At 36.4% G+C, this 17737-nt stretch overlaps 1 protein-coding gene across 1 annotated transcript in view; it reads left to right on the top strand.

Annotated features, from left to right (window-relative positions):
* HGTX (HGTX homeodomain transcription factor) overlaps positions 1 to 17737 on the top strand; it is an 82339-nt gene that overhangs the window by 30372 nt on the left and 34230 nt on the right. The window lies entirely within an intron of this gene.

Genomic DNA, 17737 nt, shown 5'->3' with positions numbered 1-17737 from the left:
TATAGCACCGCGATAAGCGACGCGTTCGGACAATTAACCGACTACTGCTCGCTGCGAGACTGTGTGTCAAAACCAACCTTTTCACCAGGACATAAGTGTGGTATTGCAGTGCGCGGGCCCCGGCCGAGCGTGTTGTTGGCCATCAGTAATCGGATTATATAGATTGAAAAGTCAATCACTTAGTCGCGGCGCAGTCAAACGATCGGACCAATGGGGGGATTAGCCGCGGCCGACATGTGGACGAATCCGTACTTTGTTTCCGTTTCGAATTCGGTTTAAATGAACGTGTGTTCACATTGATACATTCGTTCCTATCTGGAATATATTTAACATTTTATATTTAATGAACTACGTCACAATTTAATTTTGTATTACCTTAGTACCTACTGTTAATGTCGTTGGCTGGATCTACGCAGATAGATCTAAAGTTATTTTGAAGCCTTCTTATGTTAAGTTTAAAACAATTAGTTTTTGATTCCCTAGTCGACAGAATCACCCACTCTTCTTCAAGACATTAAAAAGTGTTTCTTTTCTCCGATACCTCCACAAACCATCCTCGATAGGAATCAATGTTTTTCACAAGGATTTGTAGTTTGTCAAATATTCAGGTAGCTGTAAAGAGAACCTGAGCACAAGACTTCTTCAGAAATTGTTTATTTATAATATTATTAATATTACCCGTAAATCTGTGAAGTCATTCACAAAGTTTCACTTTATACGTTATTTAAATTCTTATTCACACTTGTAAGAAGAAGATAGAATAAGAAGAAAAAGCAATTTTCCTATTCTTCACTTGTTTTGTGGTAGCCGAACATTGAAGTCGTTTAATCTATACCTTATGACACTACCAAAGCAATGTCTAAACTTAGATTGGATCATTTACTACTATTAGATTTTAATAATAAGCATTAGGTAATATGCATATCGTAATTAATAACAAACAGGGTACAGTTTAACGGATGTCCCGAACTAAAGTCAAGTTTAGTCGAAGCCAAACAATAGGGCCGGCGTAAAAAGGCAGTTTGATTTCGAACTAATTGGGGTGCAACGCTTACCCCACAAAGGACGCGCTAAATGCCGAGGGGATGAGCTCTTTAGCGTCCTTTACTACGCGCATGAATAGATTTGATCTCTGTACACTGCACGCTGTGTTCCGAAGCTAATTATGTAGGACAGATCGCGGAGAGAGATGTACGCGAGCAGTAACGACGGCGGGACATTTGGCGGAGGGGCGGCGTATTTAGCTGCCCATCCTGCGCTTTGTAATTGAAATCGCGACACTTTCGAAACGTATTATGGGAGCGAATTGTTCACATTAACATAATTTTACTGTGACAAATTTTAATGAGTTTTTTTTTCGTATTTTATCTTATTATATTTTCGTTTTCACGCACGTAAAGATTAGTGATAAGAAGAAAATATAAAACTTTTCCAAATATAAAAGGTTGTATCGCAATTAATTATGAAATGAATAACGATGTTCGTCACCCCACTCAGGGCGAGTTGCGATTTATAATCAAAGGGTGCAGCGCAGTCGACCGCACTAAGGGATCATAAACAAATTTTCTTAACTATTAATTTTCATTGAAATCCATTTTCTTAATACGATAAACATTTAAATTTACTATGAAAACAATGTTTAATTCATTATCGATGTAAAAGCGAATATGTAGCTCTTTTGCAAAACAAATGGTTTCATTGATATTAATACGTAAGACAAAGATTTGTCAAAATTTTGATTACTACATTAACAATATTTAAGAAGTTATTGGCCTGTAACATTTCAATAGAGAAATTAATTAATGAAAGATATTTCAGTTGGAAAACAACATATTTCTTCTTTAAAGCTTTTACACTTATAAACAATCATCCTGTATATGAACTAATAAATCAACAACTTTATTCTAACAACGGACTCAAGGTGAGCACAGGTATTGGCGCATAACCTGAGGCTGCCAATATGGAGTAGTGGTCGCACGAACCGTGATGGTAGAAACTGAAAGTTTTTAGGGCGTGGTGAACAAACAAACAAGACACCGATGATTAAAATAATAACAATATTGCTTTACTTCATTTTTATAAATAATTAGGAGACTAGAGCAGAGCAACTTACCATAATACACATTGTGACTACTTCGTTTTACGAATAACACAGATCAAAAAGTAAATTTATAAAATATAAATTCTTTGTTTGTTCTTCCAAATCAGTTTTATTTCTTTCAATGCTTTTTCCAGTTCTGAAAACAGTCAAAATAGTATTATATTATAATAGTATAGCCTTCAAAACCTTCAATTCAGTTCTTATCACTTCAGTCGTTTCAAAACGGCGTCCTGGCATTGGCATTTTGAGTTTACTGAACAGCGAGAAGTTGCACGGATCAAAATCAGAAATACGGAGGTTACGGAACGACATCAGACGAGTTTTTAACGCTGTTTTTACAAAAAAATTGTTCAATTTTGGTACCAATCATGACTTGACATCTTTGAGAAAATTAAAACATTTGATACTAACATGTGTAGCTCGGAGGTAATTATACTTTTTGACAAACAGACGTTTGAAAAATGTTATAGACAGTCCTACCAACCTATAAAATATTACCTGCCTTCCTAATGCCCAGGAGTTTTAAATGATTTCATCTTAATTTCTAATCACAGTAGCTTGTAACGGTAGGGGCGATATGACATAGAACTGATGGATGTATTAATGTCAATTTTCTTCTCTTAAAACTTCTATCTTCGTGTATATCTGCTCTACGTAAAACCTTCGCGAAGTAGTTCCGAGGCATCGCCTCTTCGACTCGCATGACGCGAGTGTCAAGCTTTTAACGCGAGGGTCCAAATCACATTACGTTAAGTGACGGAGTATAAGCAACGGGCTAATGGCAGCCGTCGTTATACTTAAATGTACAAGTTCGCGCTTGCGAGATAACTTTGTTTGTATCAATAATACTAACGGGAAAAGATTCGGCTAAGTTACTTCCACACGTCAGAGATCGATGTGTAATATATAGAGGGTAATTGGTTGTAGGTGTGAAATGATTTAAAAAGGTCGACTGTCAGCATAAGGTTTTAAGTTTTTCCATTTTATTTTTTTTCCTATTGAAATGCGATAGGCCAATAACTTCAGTTAGTACAAAGACTGTAGAACAGACAGTAAACAAGATTAATTTTAATATGTAGTTAATAATGTGCTTTTTCGTACAATATATTAATAACATTATTTTTTTAACCACTGATTTTAGTAGAAGGTGTACTTTATAATAATCGGCAGCAAATGAGCTGACACATGTACCGCTTTTAATCTTTTACACCAATCAACCTGTACGTGTATGAAGATGAAAACAGATAAAGATAATTGTTGATAGCTATAGTGTTTAACATAATTATGCCGCAGTTAACAACGCCCACCCTTGTATAGAAACGTAGCAGTTTTAAACAAACACATTAAAAAATAAATTTAACATGAGAAGAAGTATTTTTATAAGAAAAACGAGTGAAAATGCTGTGTAAAAGTTAATTTATCAGTATATGTGTGAGTTGGTTCAGTTAATTCCAGATACATGTTTTAATTTACCCTGAGATTTATATGCATCAATTTTTCACAATGATTCTCTCCAAACCTGGAAAAACCGAGGGGTCGAAGACCAGCGGGTAGACCCAGGTATCGCTGGATCGATCGCGTTGAGGCAGACTTGCGCGAATTGAATGTCAACCAATGGCAGACGATGGCGCAAGATAGAGGAAAGTGGAAGTCTCTCGCTTCGGAGGCCAAGACCCACTTTGGGTCACTGAGCCAGTGGAGTAAGTAAGTAAGTAAGATTCTCTCAAAAAGACACATGAACCTAACGAAAACAAAATAAATGTGAGGGATCGTCGCAAATCGCAAATCGTGATTGATTTTTATTTACACAGATAATGAAGTTGTCGAAAGTTTATTTAAACAAACGGTCGTCGGGTCGCGATGCGCCGGCCGCCGCGGGGCTGCAAATGAACCGGAAATAATGAGATTAATGGATGCAAGCGGCCGTGACGTCATCCCGTCACGACTCCTTGCAGGGTTTGGCAGGGTGCTCGCTGCCTCCCGGTAGCTGTTAACAGATGCATTGAGAAACTTTTCACGCGACATTACGTATTCGATATTATTAATTCTGACAGTTCAAGTTTCCCGATGACAGAGCTTTAATATTATTGAATTATAGTTTACTATATGTACGGTAAATCTAGTCTAGTTGTTAAACTCTTTTAACAGATACATTGTTGTGGAATTTCTATCTTTGTTTCTTCGTCTTCACAGCTATACCACCTTTCGAACTACTCTGCGTAGAGTAACAAAAATAGATAATAAGTTGACGATAAATAATAGTTCTGTTAAAAGTTCCAGTGTTAATTAGATAGGTTAATAAAGGTTCGGTTAAATAGTTATGGCAATCATCATTATTGTCGTCAAAAGATGTCCACTGTTTGGTACAAGCCTTACTCGTAGATTTCTAATAGCCAGGAGGAAGAACAGCGAGGTCTTTCAACAACCTTATGGAGAATGTCCTTTTCTTTCTTCCGCTACTTCTCCCAGCGCTAACGTTCTTCGAAGTGATAGTAGTGATATTAGCAATAGACAATAGCAACAGGACAAGTCGAGGTTCAGCTCTCTCAGGTGCCCTTGTGTCGGAGGTAAGCCGAGGTACCCTCGAGGTGACCCTTGGACTTAGTCACTCCATGAAGTGTTCGTCGAAGCGATCTTAGAACTCAGCGGCCTCCGGCAAAATAGTAATATGTAGAACCTTGAAACGAGGCATCGGCGGGAGCCCTCTTCGTTACGCAGTGAGAGCCCATTGAAAAAAAGTCCTTTTACTTCGTCTGCCGATCCGAAGCTTTCTCTCCGCAACAATATTTCTCTAGTAACAATATAAATGAAAATTTAATGAAAATCGAGAAACTTATTGTTAACGATAAAATAAATACATACTTATTATTCCTTCCTCCACGCTTCGTGTAATTAGTAGTCTTGTGGACAGTTGTGTTTAACTCTAAATACCTGTGGAATAATTGTAGTAATTCATGTTTGATGAAATCTAGTCAGGTTTATTATTGGATCTTCTCAGACAGGATCCTCGTGGCATTATTTTAAAGGATGCCTTATGTGTTGAAATCACTGTTTCTAGTTTCTAACCCATAACATTATCACAGTGATATCAAACGCACCCTATGATAATCACAGGTGAACATTATAAATGATGCTCAGTGAATAGACATGAACAAATAATTTTAATGCTATATCAGTGTACACTTTATAGTAGTGTTTAGATGTGTAATAATAAAACGCATCAGAATCAGATCTAAGAAGTCAATGACGTTAAATTCGCAAACACTGCAGTCGTCACGTAGCCGTCACGTGGCCGTCACGTGGCCGTCCCGCAACCGCCCCGCGGACCGCAGCGCCGGTAATCCTTTAAAACGCGTCGCCCAACAAATGAGGCCGCTCATTCACAAATTGAGCTCAAAAGCCATCGCACCAAAGCGGGTGCAATTACCCCACAGATGCGTCCACGTGTCAAGTGAATTAGGACTCTATTACGTTGAGTTAAGAGCCCGCGGCGGTGCACCGGGCAGGGTCCGCAATTCAATTGGGCGCGCGGGATGTCACGGCTCATTTGGCATTCGATGGAATTAATCCGCGGGGCAGAGCGCCCTCTGCTGCCGCGGCCCCGTGTTTACACATGTGACGCTGCACTCCGCCCCCCCTTCATCCCCTCCTCTCCTCCCTGCCGCACACACCCTCACGATGCAATTAGTCCTATGCATTTTGTCAGTTTATTTCATATGCAATCAGCGATGATATTTCGTGCTTTCCAATTGCAGTGGACTATAACCTGACCCGAAGTAACGACACTTCTTTACCTGTACAAATAGTTGAACTACACTATATATAAACATTAATAGACTAAGCATACTTAATAGATAAGAAAGCCAACTTTTTTTAAAATCTGTTTAATTTTGACTCTGCTTTACCAGATATACATATGACTGTGTATACATATAAACTTTATCAGAACTAATGTAAAAACGATTCCTTAAAATAAATGTAAAAGTTCTGAAATGAAAAACCGAATCTATTATTACAATACAAAATTAAAAGAAAAAATATTCTTTTCATTATTTTTCGCCTCACCACGTGCTATTAACCTAATCGAATCGCTTACTGTTCGCTTTCATTGCTGATAACAAAAACCCAAAGTTGTTCCTGCGAAGGATATATTAGTGCCTCTATTAATAGGTGTCAAAGAATAAACTTTACAGCAGGGGTGTCACACTTAAAATCTTAATTTTAGATGGGCCGCAAAAAAATTACTAGTACGTTATAATACACATATATAAAGTTAAATTATTGTTTACGTTGGTTATTTGTCATTTTAGAGAGATATTTTATTGGTTGAAACTGCTTTAAAAACTGGCATAACGGATATATTGACAGGGCCGCAAATATCGAGCCCGCGGGCCGCAGATTTGACACCCCTGATGTACAGCGAGGCCTACGCGAAACGTTTTGTTCGAAAGATACATTTAATTATATCTTTGTGTATGGATGGATTATCTGGCAACAAATAAAATAAATTCGTCCAGAAATAAGGCAGGGGAGCTGCTAATAAAGGGGAGTGCAGGGTTGGTTCGCACTAAACTGTTTACTTCGTCGCCGTTACAGTGCATTTGATCCGTGGGGTGAACGACGACGCGAGCATTAGGCTCATTCAAGCGGACGCTTACTTTTCAAGATTATTTGTTGTTAATTGTCAATAATTTATGGCATAATCTTTATTATTAATAGCGAAGGCAACCCGTTTTTTTTTATATTCCATATTTAAAACAGTTTTATTATGTCAGGATTCACATCGTGTGCTTATTAGACACAGATTTCTAGAACCAAGTTTTGACAGACGCTTTGCAAATGATATAGACAGTTCTACCAAACTAGGACAAAAAAATTACTGCCTTTCCTAATGCCCGAGAATTTTAAATTACAATTTCATATTACTTTTTTACCACAGAGTATATAGCGTTAGTATAAACGCGGCAAGCATTGTTCCAAATTTAAGGGATTCTAGCAATAGTGCAGTCGCGTTAAAAATAGTGAGTCATCAATATTATTCAACTTAAAGACAACCTTTGACTAATAGCTTAATTATTTATATTACCTACCTTTATTTACACATATTTTTCGTTCATTCATTTATAATTTTCAATTGTGAGACGTCATTTGTTGAACATAGACTTTCCTCATAAATTTTTGAAAAAACCGTTAAGAAGCAGTCTTCCCCGGCGAATTTCGGCCTCCTGAATAAGGACATCGGTCATTCCGGTGTAATGTCTCTGAGTTGTCATAAAATAAATTTATAAAGTTTTATGAACAAAAAAACTTAACGTAAGAAAATCTTATTACAATGTAAAGGGCCTTTTGAATGACAATTAAGCTTGAGAATAAATTGCTCTAATTGCTACGTTGGGGTGCATTTGAAACCCTCGGAAGGATGCTTCTTCTTCTTTTCTTAGCGATTCTCGATCGATGGAAGTCCACTGCAGGGCTTAGTTCTCCCCCAAAGATCGCTGCCAGCCCGCTTCTGCGCTGGCTGCAACCAACGACTTTCCGCGACCTTTATTAAGTCGTCTATTTAGTGACCCTTTCAGCCCCAATGGCCATCGGTTGCATGAACGATGTACCTAGTTCACTGCTACTTTAGATTAGCAACCGTGATCTTGGTTTTTTTGCGGATCACCTCATTTTTGACTCCTAAGGATGCTTATTTAAGTAATCTCAATTAGATTCTGAATATCGATTACGTATTGTCAATGTTTGTTTTGACAGAAGTCTTATCTGAGAACATAATGTGCCTGGTCTGTAAAGTTAAACCTTTGACGGTGGCTAAAAGTTTATAGGCTATCCGCGTGAGATATTCACGACGGGAACTCATTGCGTCTCGTAATTCGTGTGCAGTTAAAATGCAAATCCGTGCGACCGCTAGACTGCACTTCATAGGCTTTGTGTGCGAGGGCAGCCTCGTTACTACCTTTAAAGTTAACTGTACCGTATTCACGCTAACATAATTCAGTCAAAAAGGGAGAGTACCCTTCTTAGCGTACGTCACTCCATAGCGTCTATCTAACCGATCTAAGAACTCAGCGGTCTCACAATCTGGTGAAAGTGTAGTATGTTGCAGCTCGAGTAGAGGCTTTAAATGAGATTTTAGGCTTGACTCCCTCTGCACTTTCCCCCTCGAATTCACGAAATCTGCAAATGCCTTCTTGGTGTAAGCAAGGTAAAAAATTAGAAAAATGACTGGTTTTTACTGTTTACTAAAGTGTACAAATAATTATCACTGTAAATTTAATCGTCTATACTAATTATACTATCACTTGTTACTGGTAGCCCAGAGGCAGAGAACTAAGACTTGCGAGTGTAGATCGTTTCGATTCCCGGCGATACAATCTTATATATCAGGGGAACCGGAAAGTAAAGTCGTTTCTGTCGACATGTTTTACAGAAAAATTGATTGATTTTTACCGCTCCGGCATAGAAAATTTGTATACTAGATGGCAAAATGTTGTTGATAACGAAGGTAAATATATTGTTGATTAGAAATAAAAACTTGTTATAAATGTAGTCGTCTGAATTTAACTTAAGAAATTGACTTTACTTTCCGGTCTAATTCACACTTTGTGTATTAAATTTATAAGATTGCCACTGTCACGAAACAAGTTTCTAGAGGATGGGTAGCAGCGTCCTATTTGTACCATAAACCAGAATGCCTTCCCCAACCCACCTACCAAGCAAGAAGACCTATGCCTTGCAGTGGGCGTCTGTGGGCTAAAACGACGGATGTATTTGTGTATAAGTGTAAAGTTTGTTTGTCTATAGTGTATAAAGAGTTGAACAGAACATGCGATGTGTTATCATATTCTTTCCCTATTATTAAATATTATTAATATTATTGCGTATGTTGTAATTTGTAATTTTTAATTTAAGCTTCAATTATTTGGTTTTTTAACATCCGGTACAACTGCCAACGATATACTAGAATTACAAATCGTAATTAAAAAAATTCAAAAAAAATAATTAAAATAATTTATTTAACCGTAATGAAATAAATTATTAATAATTAGATATATAAGTATAATTAATGATTTGTCTAATATTTCGTTTACATTTGAGATGCAATCTTTGTGTTTACAAAAAACAATTATGTATCAAGGACATTGTAAAAGTCCACAAAAAATCTGCCTAAGTTTGTGTTAGTCTCTTCTCAGACCAGGGAGCACTTGGAACTCTTACAGGGTTAAATTGAAGGATGTTATTGTAGGAGAATTGAACCTAATTGGTGGACATAAAGAATAATTAAATCAATGGGACTAGGAGGTACCAGAACAAGAGACAGACCTAATGTCAGATGCGCTGACGAGGTCATGGCTACATCCGGTCACGAATGGCTTCATATTGCCAAAAATGAATGGAAAGCTTTGATGAAGGCTTTTACCTTGAGGAGGTCCATACAAATTCAATATAAATTATTAAAATTATTACCAAAAATTTTAATTTATAAATCTTAAGTTATCTGTATGGAATGAAATAAAGTTTTATTATCATTATATGTGATATGTATAATGATGTAATACGAGAGAATGATTTGTGATAGTTATAAATTTGACTACGTAATATTAGTGACATTATTGAGTTTGCAAATGATTTGAAGTTAAAAAAATCAGGGGAGAGATAAGACAAAGTGCAGCGGGCGCTGGATATTAAATAACTGAGACGGATCGCGCTGTGATTTCGTTTTAATGTGTTTTGATAGAACAGCGCTTATAGGCGCCTGAGCGCGTGACGCTCTCTTTTTATCTTAATTGAAATATAATTCGCGCGGGACCGAGCTCTACCCTCGAACTCTACGTTTGCAGTCATTAGTATATCTATTATTAGTCCGCGTGCTATTCTGCGTTTTTATTTTTGTGTCACTACTTACTACACTACAATGATGGAAAGATTATGTGAAGAATGAAAGAGAAGAGAATGAAAATAAAATAATTAAGTGAATAAATTAAATGCTAATAAAGTCCCTCTCCCACCATAAATAGGGGTACGACAGGCCCCCAATAGCGGGGGTCATAAAAAAAACACTACAATGATTAATAAATAACGATACTAGCTTACTAATGCATACGCTAGCTGTGCTTTTATACATTTAAAGTCTTTGGCAGCAAATGATAGTTGAATATATATCTAACTAGTCATCTTTTAAAGCTATAACATCTTTTTCTAATCACATTGTGTAATATTTAATGGATTCAGGCATTACCTTGCGGAAGTCCATCCTAAGTAAGAAAAGGACCAATATTTAGCCACTTCCGCACATGCAGTGGTAGTCGTGCAACAAAGTGCACCGCCCGCCAGCCCGCTGATAAATGCGCATGCGGCAAACAATGCGAACTACACAACTGCCACCGTCAAATCACTCAACACGTATTTCACCCCTCCACGGGGCATCTTCAGGAGTTATGTTACACTGATTATTGCCAAACATAGACTCTGTGAAACACTTGCTTACCTGGTGTAAATTGATCACTTGCATATGTTAAGAGGAAAATGCTAGGACAGCCTTATTTTGGTAGAAACTATAATCAAATTAAGCCTTAGCATCTTTCAACTTAAAACGCATGACTACTAGGATTCCAAACACGCCCAGATCTGAGAAGTAACAACAGTAAATTCAATCAGTTTGTTTCACTTTTACAAATGTCTTATTTTGTAATAAGAGGAATTCACTTTCAATTTTTATTATCACCTAATTTTTTTATTTTTATGAGTTCATTTTTTAATTTATTTTTTAAATGTATTTCATGAAAATTATGTAATATTACAGGAAAATGTATAATAAGACCGTACACCGTTGAAAAAGTTACCAATTTCATAGAGCTTACATTAAGGTTTGATAAGGATATCTTTATTTCAAGTGTTAACCTTGTGTACATCGACTTGAGTTATGAGAATCATTGGTAATGTTGCTTTGGTTATCTAGGCTTCAGAGCTTGGATCATATACGAAAAGATTATCCAGATTTTTGGTGTTCTACACTCTGCATTTTGGTGAGTGTGCGACTGAGATACATCAATAAACTCCCCATGTCCCTTCTTCTATCGAACAACAACACAATAAAATTGTAGTGTCTGTTTGTATCATAAATTAACCACTTTTTACTGCATGCATATGAATATACACGCGATAAACACAAGAATTACATTTCTTTTAAATTTTTGTTCGTCTCTTTGTTTCGGCTAATCTCTAAAATGACTGTATCGGTTTTGAAAGGTAGCTAATGTAACAAAGAGTAACTTAGGCTACTTTTATTTTAGAAAAACTTTTACACGTAAAATAAAATCAATAAACTTATTTATTAACTTCCACTCGGACAAAGCAACTAATATAAAATAAATATATTTTGATGGAAGCCTATTAGTGTGAAAATGAATATAAATTGGTGTCTATTTAATATTAAATTATAATCAAATGCAAAACTAAATACCGTCGACGAGAGCGCAGCTTGTGCGCGCGCGCCGCCGCGAGGGTCGCGGGGAGCTGTTACGTCATTTGGTTAAAGTGATCCGGATCAAATCTTCATTCGCCGCGGACGGGGCGAGCAGTCATTTGCACACGTTGCAACCATGCTCGCTTTAACAAAATAATGACTCTGCTTATCAATCTAAAGTCAATTATACATGGAGAAGACTAATCAGAGCAGTTGGCAGACCTGATAGCAGCATTCGTGTCTGTTGGAGCTGTAAGGTTCTAGAACAGAGACCACGAAAGCGCAGCGAAGGACATCCACTCACAAGGTGGATTTATTAAAGTCCTTGGTAGACGCTGGATGTAAGCCGCTTCCAACCGGTTCTAATTCAAATCTATGTCCAGTCCAATCTTAAATTAGAAAGCAATGTTTACAATGACCAGCTAAAGTAGCTTTTAAATATCGACACTAGTCAATTTCAATAACTCACATTGATTCAGAGTCGCGGCACTAAGTAGCAAAAACAATGTGTTTTTTTTGTCATAAAAGTAATTTTTTTGCGAAAAAATGTGTATGACTATAATTGTTCCACACCAGGGGTGTACAACTCTAAAGCTAATTTTGGCCTAATAAACAAATTTCAAGTTTTGGCGGACCGCAAAAAAAAATATTTTGAGTAGTACATTGCTGTTAAAAATATCTTTTTTTATTTGTTACTATCTTCGCTATTTCGGGAAAAATGTTATTGGCCGAGACTACTTTAAAAACTTACATAAACAATATATTGATTGGCCCGTAAAATTGTTAGTCTCAAGCAGGCCGCGGCCCATGAGTTTGACACCCCTGTTCCACACCATATTGAAATGATGTTCATGTCTCACGCCACCGATGGGATATCACAATATATCACTGATTATTTTAGAACAAAAATATTCAGAACCAAGTATAGACCCGGTAGGTATTTTGGAAAACGCAAGCAGAAGTTTCTAATCCAAGCGGCTGCAACTCTGGCTTCCAGGAGCCGCTTGAGTCATAAATAACAAACGTAATTTCATTCACAGAGCAGAGTGGCGTGACATCGATAACGACAGTCCATGACAAATATTGAAAATCGGACCTAAATCTATTCTGCAGCCTTTGTGCATTTTGCACTCGATTTGCGACTTTAATATATAAGTAACAAGGTGTAGTTTCTTCTGCCACTTGTTGAACAAAATTTGATGGACGTAGATTTAATTTGGAACGTATGCCCTGTCAATAGAGCTGTAAATACAATGGCAGCTGATGGACGTGGACAATGAATCGATCGCGGAGGCGCTAATGGCCTCTCATTAGACGTGCGGACGGCGAGTGGCTGATGGTGGATGGTAGGTGATGGTAACCAAGATCGCGGGCATTTATAAAAAACTACGTTAGTATGTAAGATAAGTAAACAAAATCCATTAGAACATCAGTGAAATACTAAGTCCCCTGAGGTAGTCCTCAGATTTAATTATACTCAAGAGGTCTACCTTTAGGTCCACCTTCTTCTTAGGGGTTCTGCCGATCTCTTGTAAATGTATGGAAGACAATCAACGCAATACGGTTGAAATGAATGATGAATCAAATGATTTGTTTGTATGTTGTGTTAAATTAATAAGTGCACATGTAAACTCGTCCTAATGTATATATATATATAATTTGCAACATGTGTTGCTACGTACAAAATTCAAGAACTAGAGAATTCAGTTAATTTTATGTCATATTTTCGTTAATCTATGATGGAGCATATACAAACCATAAAATAAGTTAAAACAGTTGTCTTTAATTAGTTGTTTTCATGAAAATCGAAAAAGGTGTTAGGATTATCGCAGATATACCTTCAAAGTATTATAATAACTTTATACAATACGATAATTGTCGAGTCAGCTAGTTAAGGCGGTATTTCTGGAATTTTACGTTGTCGTACCACACGAGGCGACAAAGGCACGGTAGGGTTGTTCAATATTTATTCTATTGTATAAAACTAAGTTTAGCTAGTGGAAAGTTCGTCACTGTTCGCTGGTCGTTATGAGTTTTAAGCTAACACAATAAACAAATTCATTATAAGTCCTGGGGTACAACTCTATAAGTCTATCCATCAATGGTTCCCTTTTGTCGCGTTAATCACCGCGCCGCATGTGCGTGGGCGTGTCCGACGCGTATCCGACTCGTATCCGACGCGTATCCGTTGCAAATCCGATCGTTTATTAAACAACAATAACCGCGGCATTATCATCACAATGCGCCCCAACATAACTAATGGCGGTTTTATTTGGCGCGCGACAGATGGCGGCCGCTTCGACTTCCAACTGCACGAAGCGATTTTTATGATAACCACTTCTCCAATATCCGGTTAACTGTATAACTTTAACTGCATCAAATCGACTTAACTTCGTGTATCAATTTGTCATAAATTAATTTCCCGATTCGATTTGTATTTACAATCGAATATAAATGAACAATAAATTCAAAATATTTAGAACAGTTTATGATGTATAAGCAATAAATCTTTATGTTATATAGGCGAAATTATATTATAGAAAACGCATAATTTTGTACGCTTAAAGAAATTAATAGTAATGACCTAATAGAAAAGTTTTATTTTGTGATTATAAACATAATATGCATGTTGAAATTTAGTTCTGAGATAAAAAAAATAACAAAGAACTGACCCAGTCCAAAGATATCTTAGGATCTTCTAATTATACATCTTTGTAAGTACAACGTATAGGTTTTCTAACTAAACCGTCAATCCGTCTGCCCACGCCGCATCTATTAGCTCGTGGTCTCCAATCGAAAACCTTTTCTGCCATCAGTTGCACGAGCAATCTGCTCCATCCAGTGCCACTTCGGACAGGCATTTTTTAGAGCTACACTTGATCTTGGTTCTTCTACGGATCTGCTCATATCTGTTTCTCGATCTCTCAGCCAAGCATAGCCCTCCAATTGCTCTCTGGGTGACTTTGACTTTCTTTTGTGGTCTGTCGTAAGTGATTACCTTATATTTGATTCAATTACGTAGAGAAATAACACAGACATATCACACAAGAACATGTCTTCAAAATATGAATAAATAAATAAAATAAATGAAGTTCAGAAAAAAGTGTCGCAAGTGTCGCTGTTGTGTTCTATTGTCGTAAATAATTGCATCATCCCGTTCAGCCACTCGATCAAACCTCTCGGAAACAATTTGCGCGGCCTCGTAACAATAAAGCCTTGATACATCGCGCCTCCCGGCGACACCCGCGCCGGCTCCCGGCACAAATCCTGCAATAATAAGGAGCGGGCGTGTGATTGATACAACAATGAAAATCCCCAGTCGACACCGCCATTTGCATTTTTATGGGCGCCGCCCTAGCCGCCCTTGCCGCCCCAGCTCGACCGGGGGCGCCCAACGCTACGACGTGAAAAACTGACTACATTCGTAGGGGTTTGACACGCACTCAAAATGTCTACTAATCGATTGCGGTCCCGCCTCTTAGAGACCTCATTGACTTTACAATAACTGCCTCCACTTGTGTTATATAAGATAGTTGGCTTAACAAGTGAATCTGATTTTTATGACATCCTGTTAATATAATCTGTGCTCAAGGTGGAAGCCGTTGGAGCTGATAGGTAGACGCAACGTGGATAAGTCCATTTCTAAACCAGGTCGACCGACAACATTGTCAAGAATGCGGGAAATCCAATGATGTGAGCAGTGATGTTTAAGGGGGGTATATTCATATATTAATACACTTACACAATACGACTATTTATATACTAGGGCGGACTTAATGCCATCGGATTATTTACCGGTTAAACGTTTAGGCGGTGCAGAAATAAATCAATAAAGGTAGGTGAAACGAGTAAATATCATAAAAGACAAAACATAAAATAAAAAAGTGAGAAAGAAAATATATAAAAACACCTTACATAAATATACTAATGGCTATAACTTACTGTTATTATATATAAATATTCCATATATAATATACATATACTATTTACATAGTATAAATATAATAAATTATGCGTTACAATGGCCATCTATCGGCTCACATGATGATAAAAAATAAAATTTGACAAAATAAAAAATTAACACCCTTTATAAAAATTACATAAAAAAAAGGAAAAATAGCAATAAAATAATTTTAAAATTAAAAATTCGATTACTAAGTTATTTAAGTAAATAATAGGGGCTATAATTAATTTGTTAATAAATAGTACATTATTAAACAGAAGACAAATCCCAGCACTGTTTTTACAAAAACTTTCTGGATCTCTACTAAAATCTTAAATACAATCTATTAAATAATAAACACTGGAAATTAAATATTGTACATTAAAAATGTACCTATCATAAGGTGATCGTTGGATACAGGCTGTTTCCTGCTGGTCTTGTTAGACAACGATAGGTAAGGCCGATGCCCAGCAATGGACTTCTTATAGCTGAAAAATGCTGATAGATTACAAAAATTAGCTTACAGTTAATTCCCGTAAAAACATCTAGTTTAGATATTTACAATGATCCCTTATCTAAATTGAAACAAAATATAGAATGCCGTCTGCAACATATAGGGCTCCCCTAAAGATATCTATGGGGGATATACCATACCTACATGGTAGGCAGGCGAGCTGACGATCGCAGTGTCATATTATGGTACGCAGAGAAAACTGCTGCCCATCTTCTGGAAACTTGTTGAATAAAAGTGTGAACTACATAAGATTGTATCCCGGGAATCAACCCGGTGATAAAAAATTTTAAATATTATTTTTATACAAAATAAATTATATACCTGTATTATAATAATTTTACATTAGATTAAGGTACGTACGTAAATAGATTTATTGTTGATCTAATTTAAAAATAATAACCAAGGGACGGCATTTTAAATCACTTTATATTTTCGTGTAATATTGTAAATATTATATATAAATCGTAATAACAACGACAAACGTGTTCGCATGTTTCAATAGATTTTATTTAAATGGTTCCTGTTTTTTGAGGCCTCTCTTGCTCCCCCGTCTGATTTTTGGAACAGGACCTTCATTGTTTAATTATTATTTTCACATATTTATTTCTGTACTCTTCTATTATTCGTCATATAATCCATCTTTCCTCTTCATTCATTCTATAATTCTCTAGCATTACTTTACACTGTTTCAATAGTTTAGTTATAGTGCGAGTCAAGTGGAAGATATCTGGTTGAGTATACTCTAAAAGAGGGTAGATACTCAGCCAAGCCCTCGAGGCAAGGTTTTACAACCCTCTCACTAATTACACCGTCACCGCCCCTTACGAGGCCGCGACGCCGCCCGGAAAGAATCCTATTGCTCTTTAACTTATATTCCTTGTCCTCATTTACATTGATCTTGAATGTGTTCTATACAATAAATCTGTTGCACGATATCTTAGACCTTCCTTTTCTAAGTTTTGAATCCAAAATAAAAGTATATTACTAAATAAATAATTGTAGTTGTAACACACAAGTGTTTAACTTGGTTAGTTGACTTATTTACTTAGTTACAATATTATCTACATATGAAATATTATATTAAATTTCATTCGAAATATTAACAACAAGCCGGTGGTAACTTACAACGAGACTAAGTACACTGACCCATTTATAAAGATAAAAATAATAAACGATTCAAAATTGCTTGTACATGCCTACTCGAATAATTATAATTTGAATTTAAATCTGTCTGTGGTCAACAGTACAACTATATCACTTTATAGGCTATTCTTTTCTATAAATGCTTAAATATCTTGATAATTTTTATCAGCAGTCATATAAGAAATAAATAAATGAAACATATTTTAGAGTCATTATTTATTTGATAAACATCTTAATAATAAAACACAAACACAAATGTTATGTTTTCTGTTTCGTACACTTACAAAATCTTACTTTAATGACGTTATTGTATTCTCATTGTAATGCTTTTGTATCAGACAAGCAAACTCAACATGACCTCACAAAGCAAACAGACGATCTTTTAGCGTCGCCGGATACTGACCGCCTCCAACTGATTCTGTTGCATATCTACAGCTGAAATGATAACGATAATACATTATAGTTAATAATGTATTTAATATCTTTAACACCTGAATCATACACTAAGATGGTATGACTCGGGTACGTTTTGTAAGGGTATGTTATACTAAATATGTACTTCAGGTACCA

This window comes from Battus philenor, unplaced genomic scaffold (genome assembly GCF_028537555.1).
Source record: "Battus philenor isolate CCGP_79_NKW_IND1 unplaced genomic scaffold, ilBatPhil1.0.hap1 SCAF_18, whole genome shotgun sequence".
NCBI lineage: Eukaryota > Metazoa > Arthropoda > Insecta > Lepidoptera > Papilionidae > Battus > Battus philenor.
The sequence above is the reverse complement of the archived record's forward strand: the minus strand, read 5'-3'. Positions and strand labels throughout refer to the sequence as shown.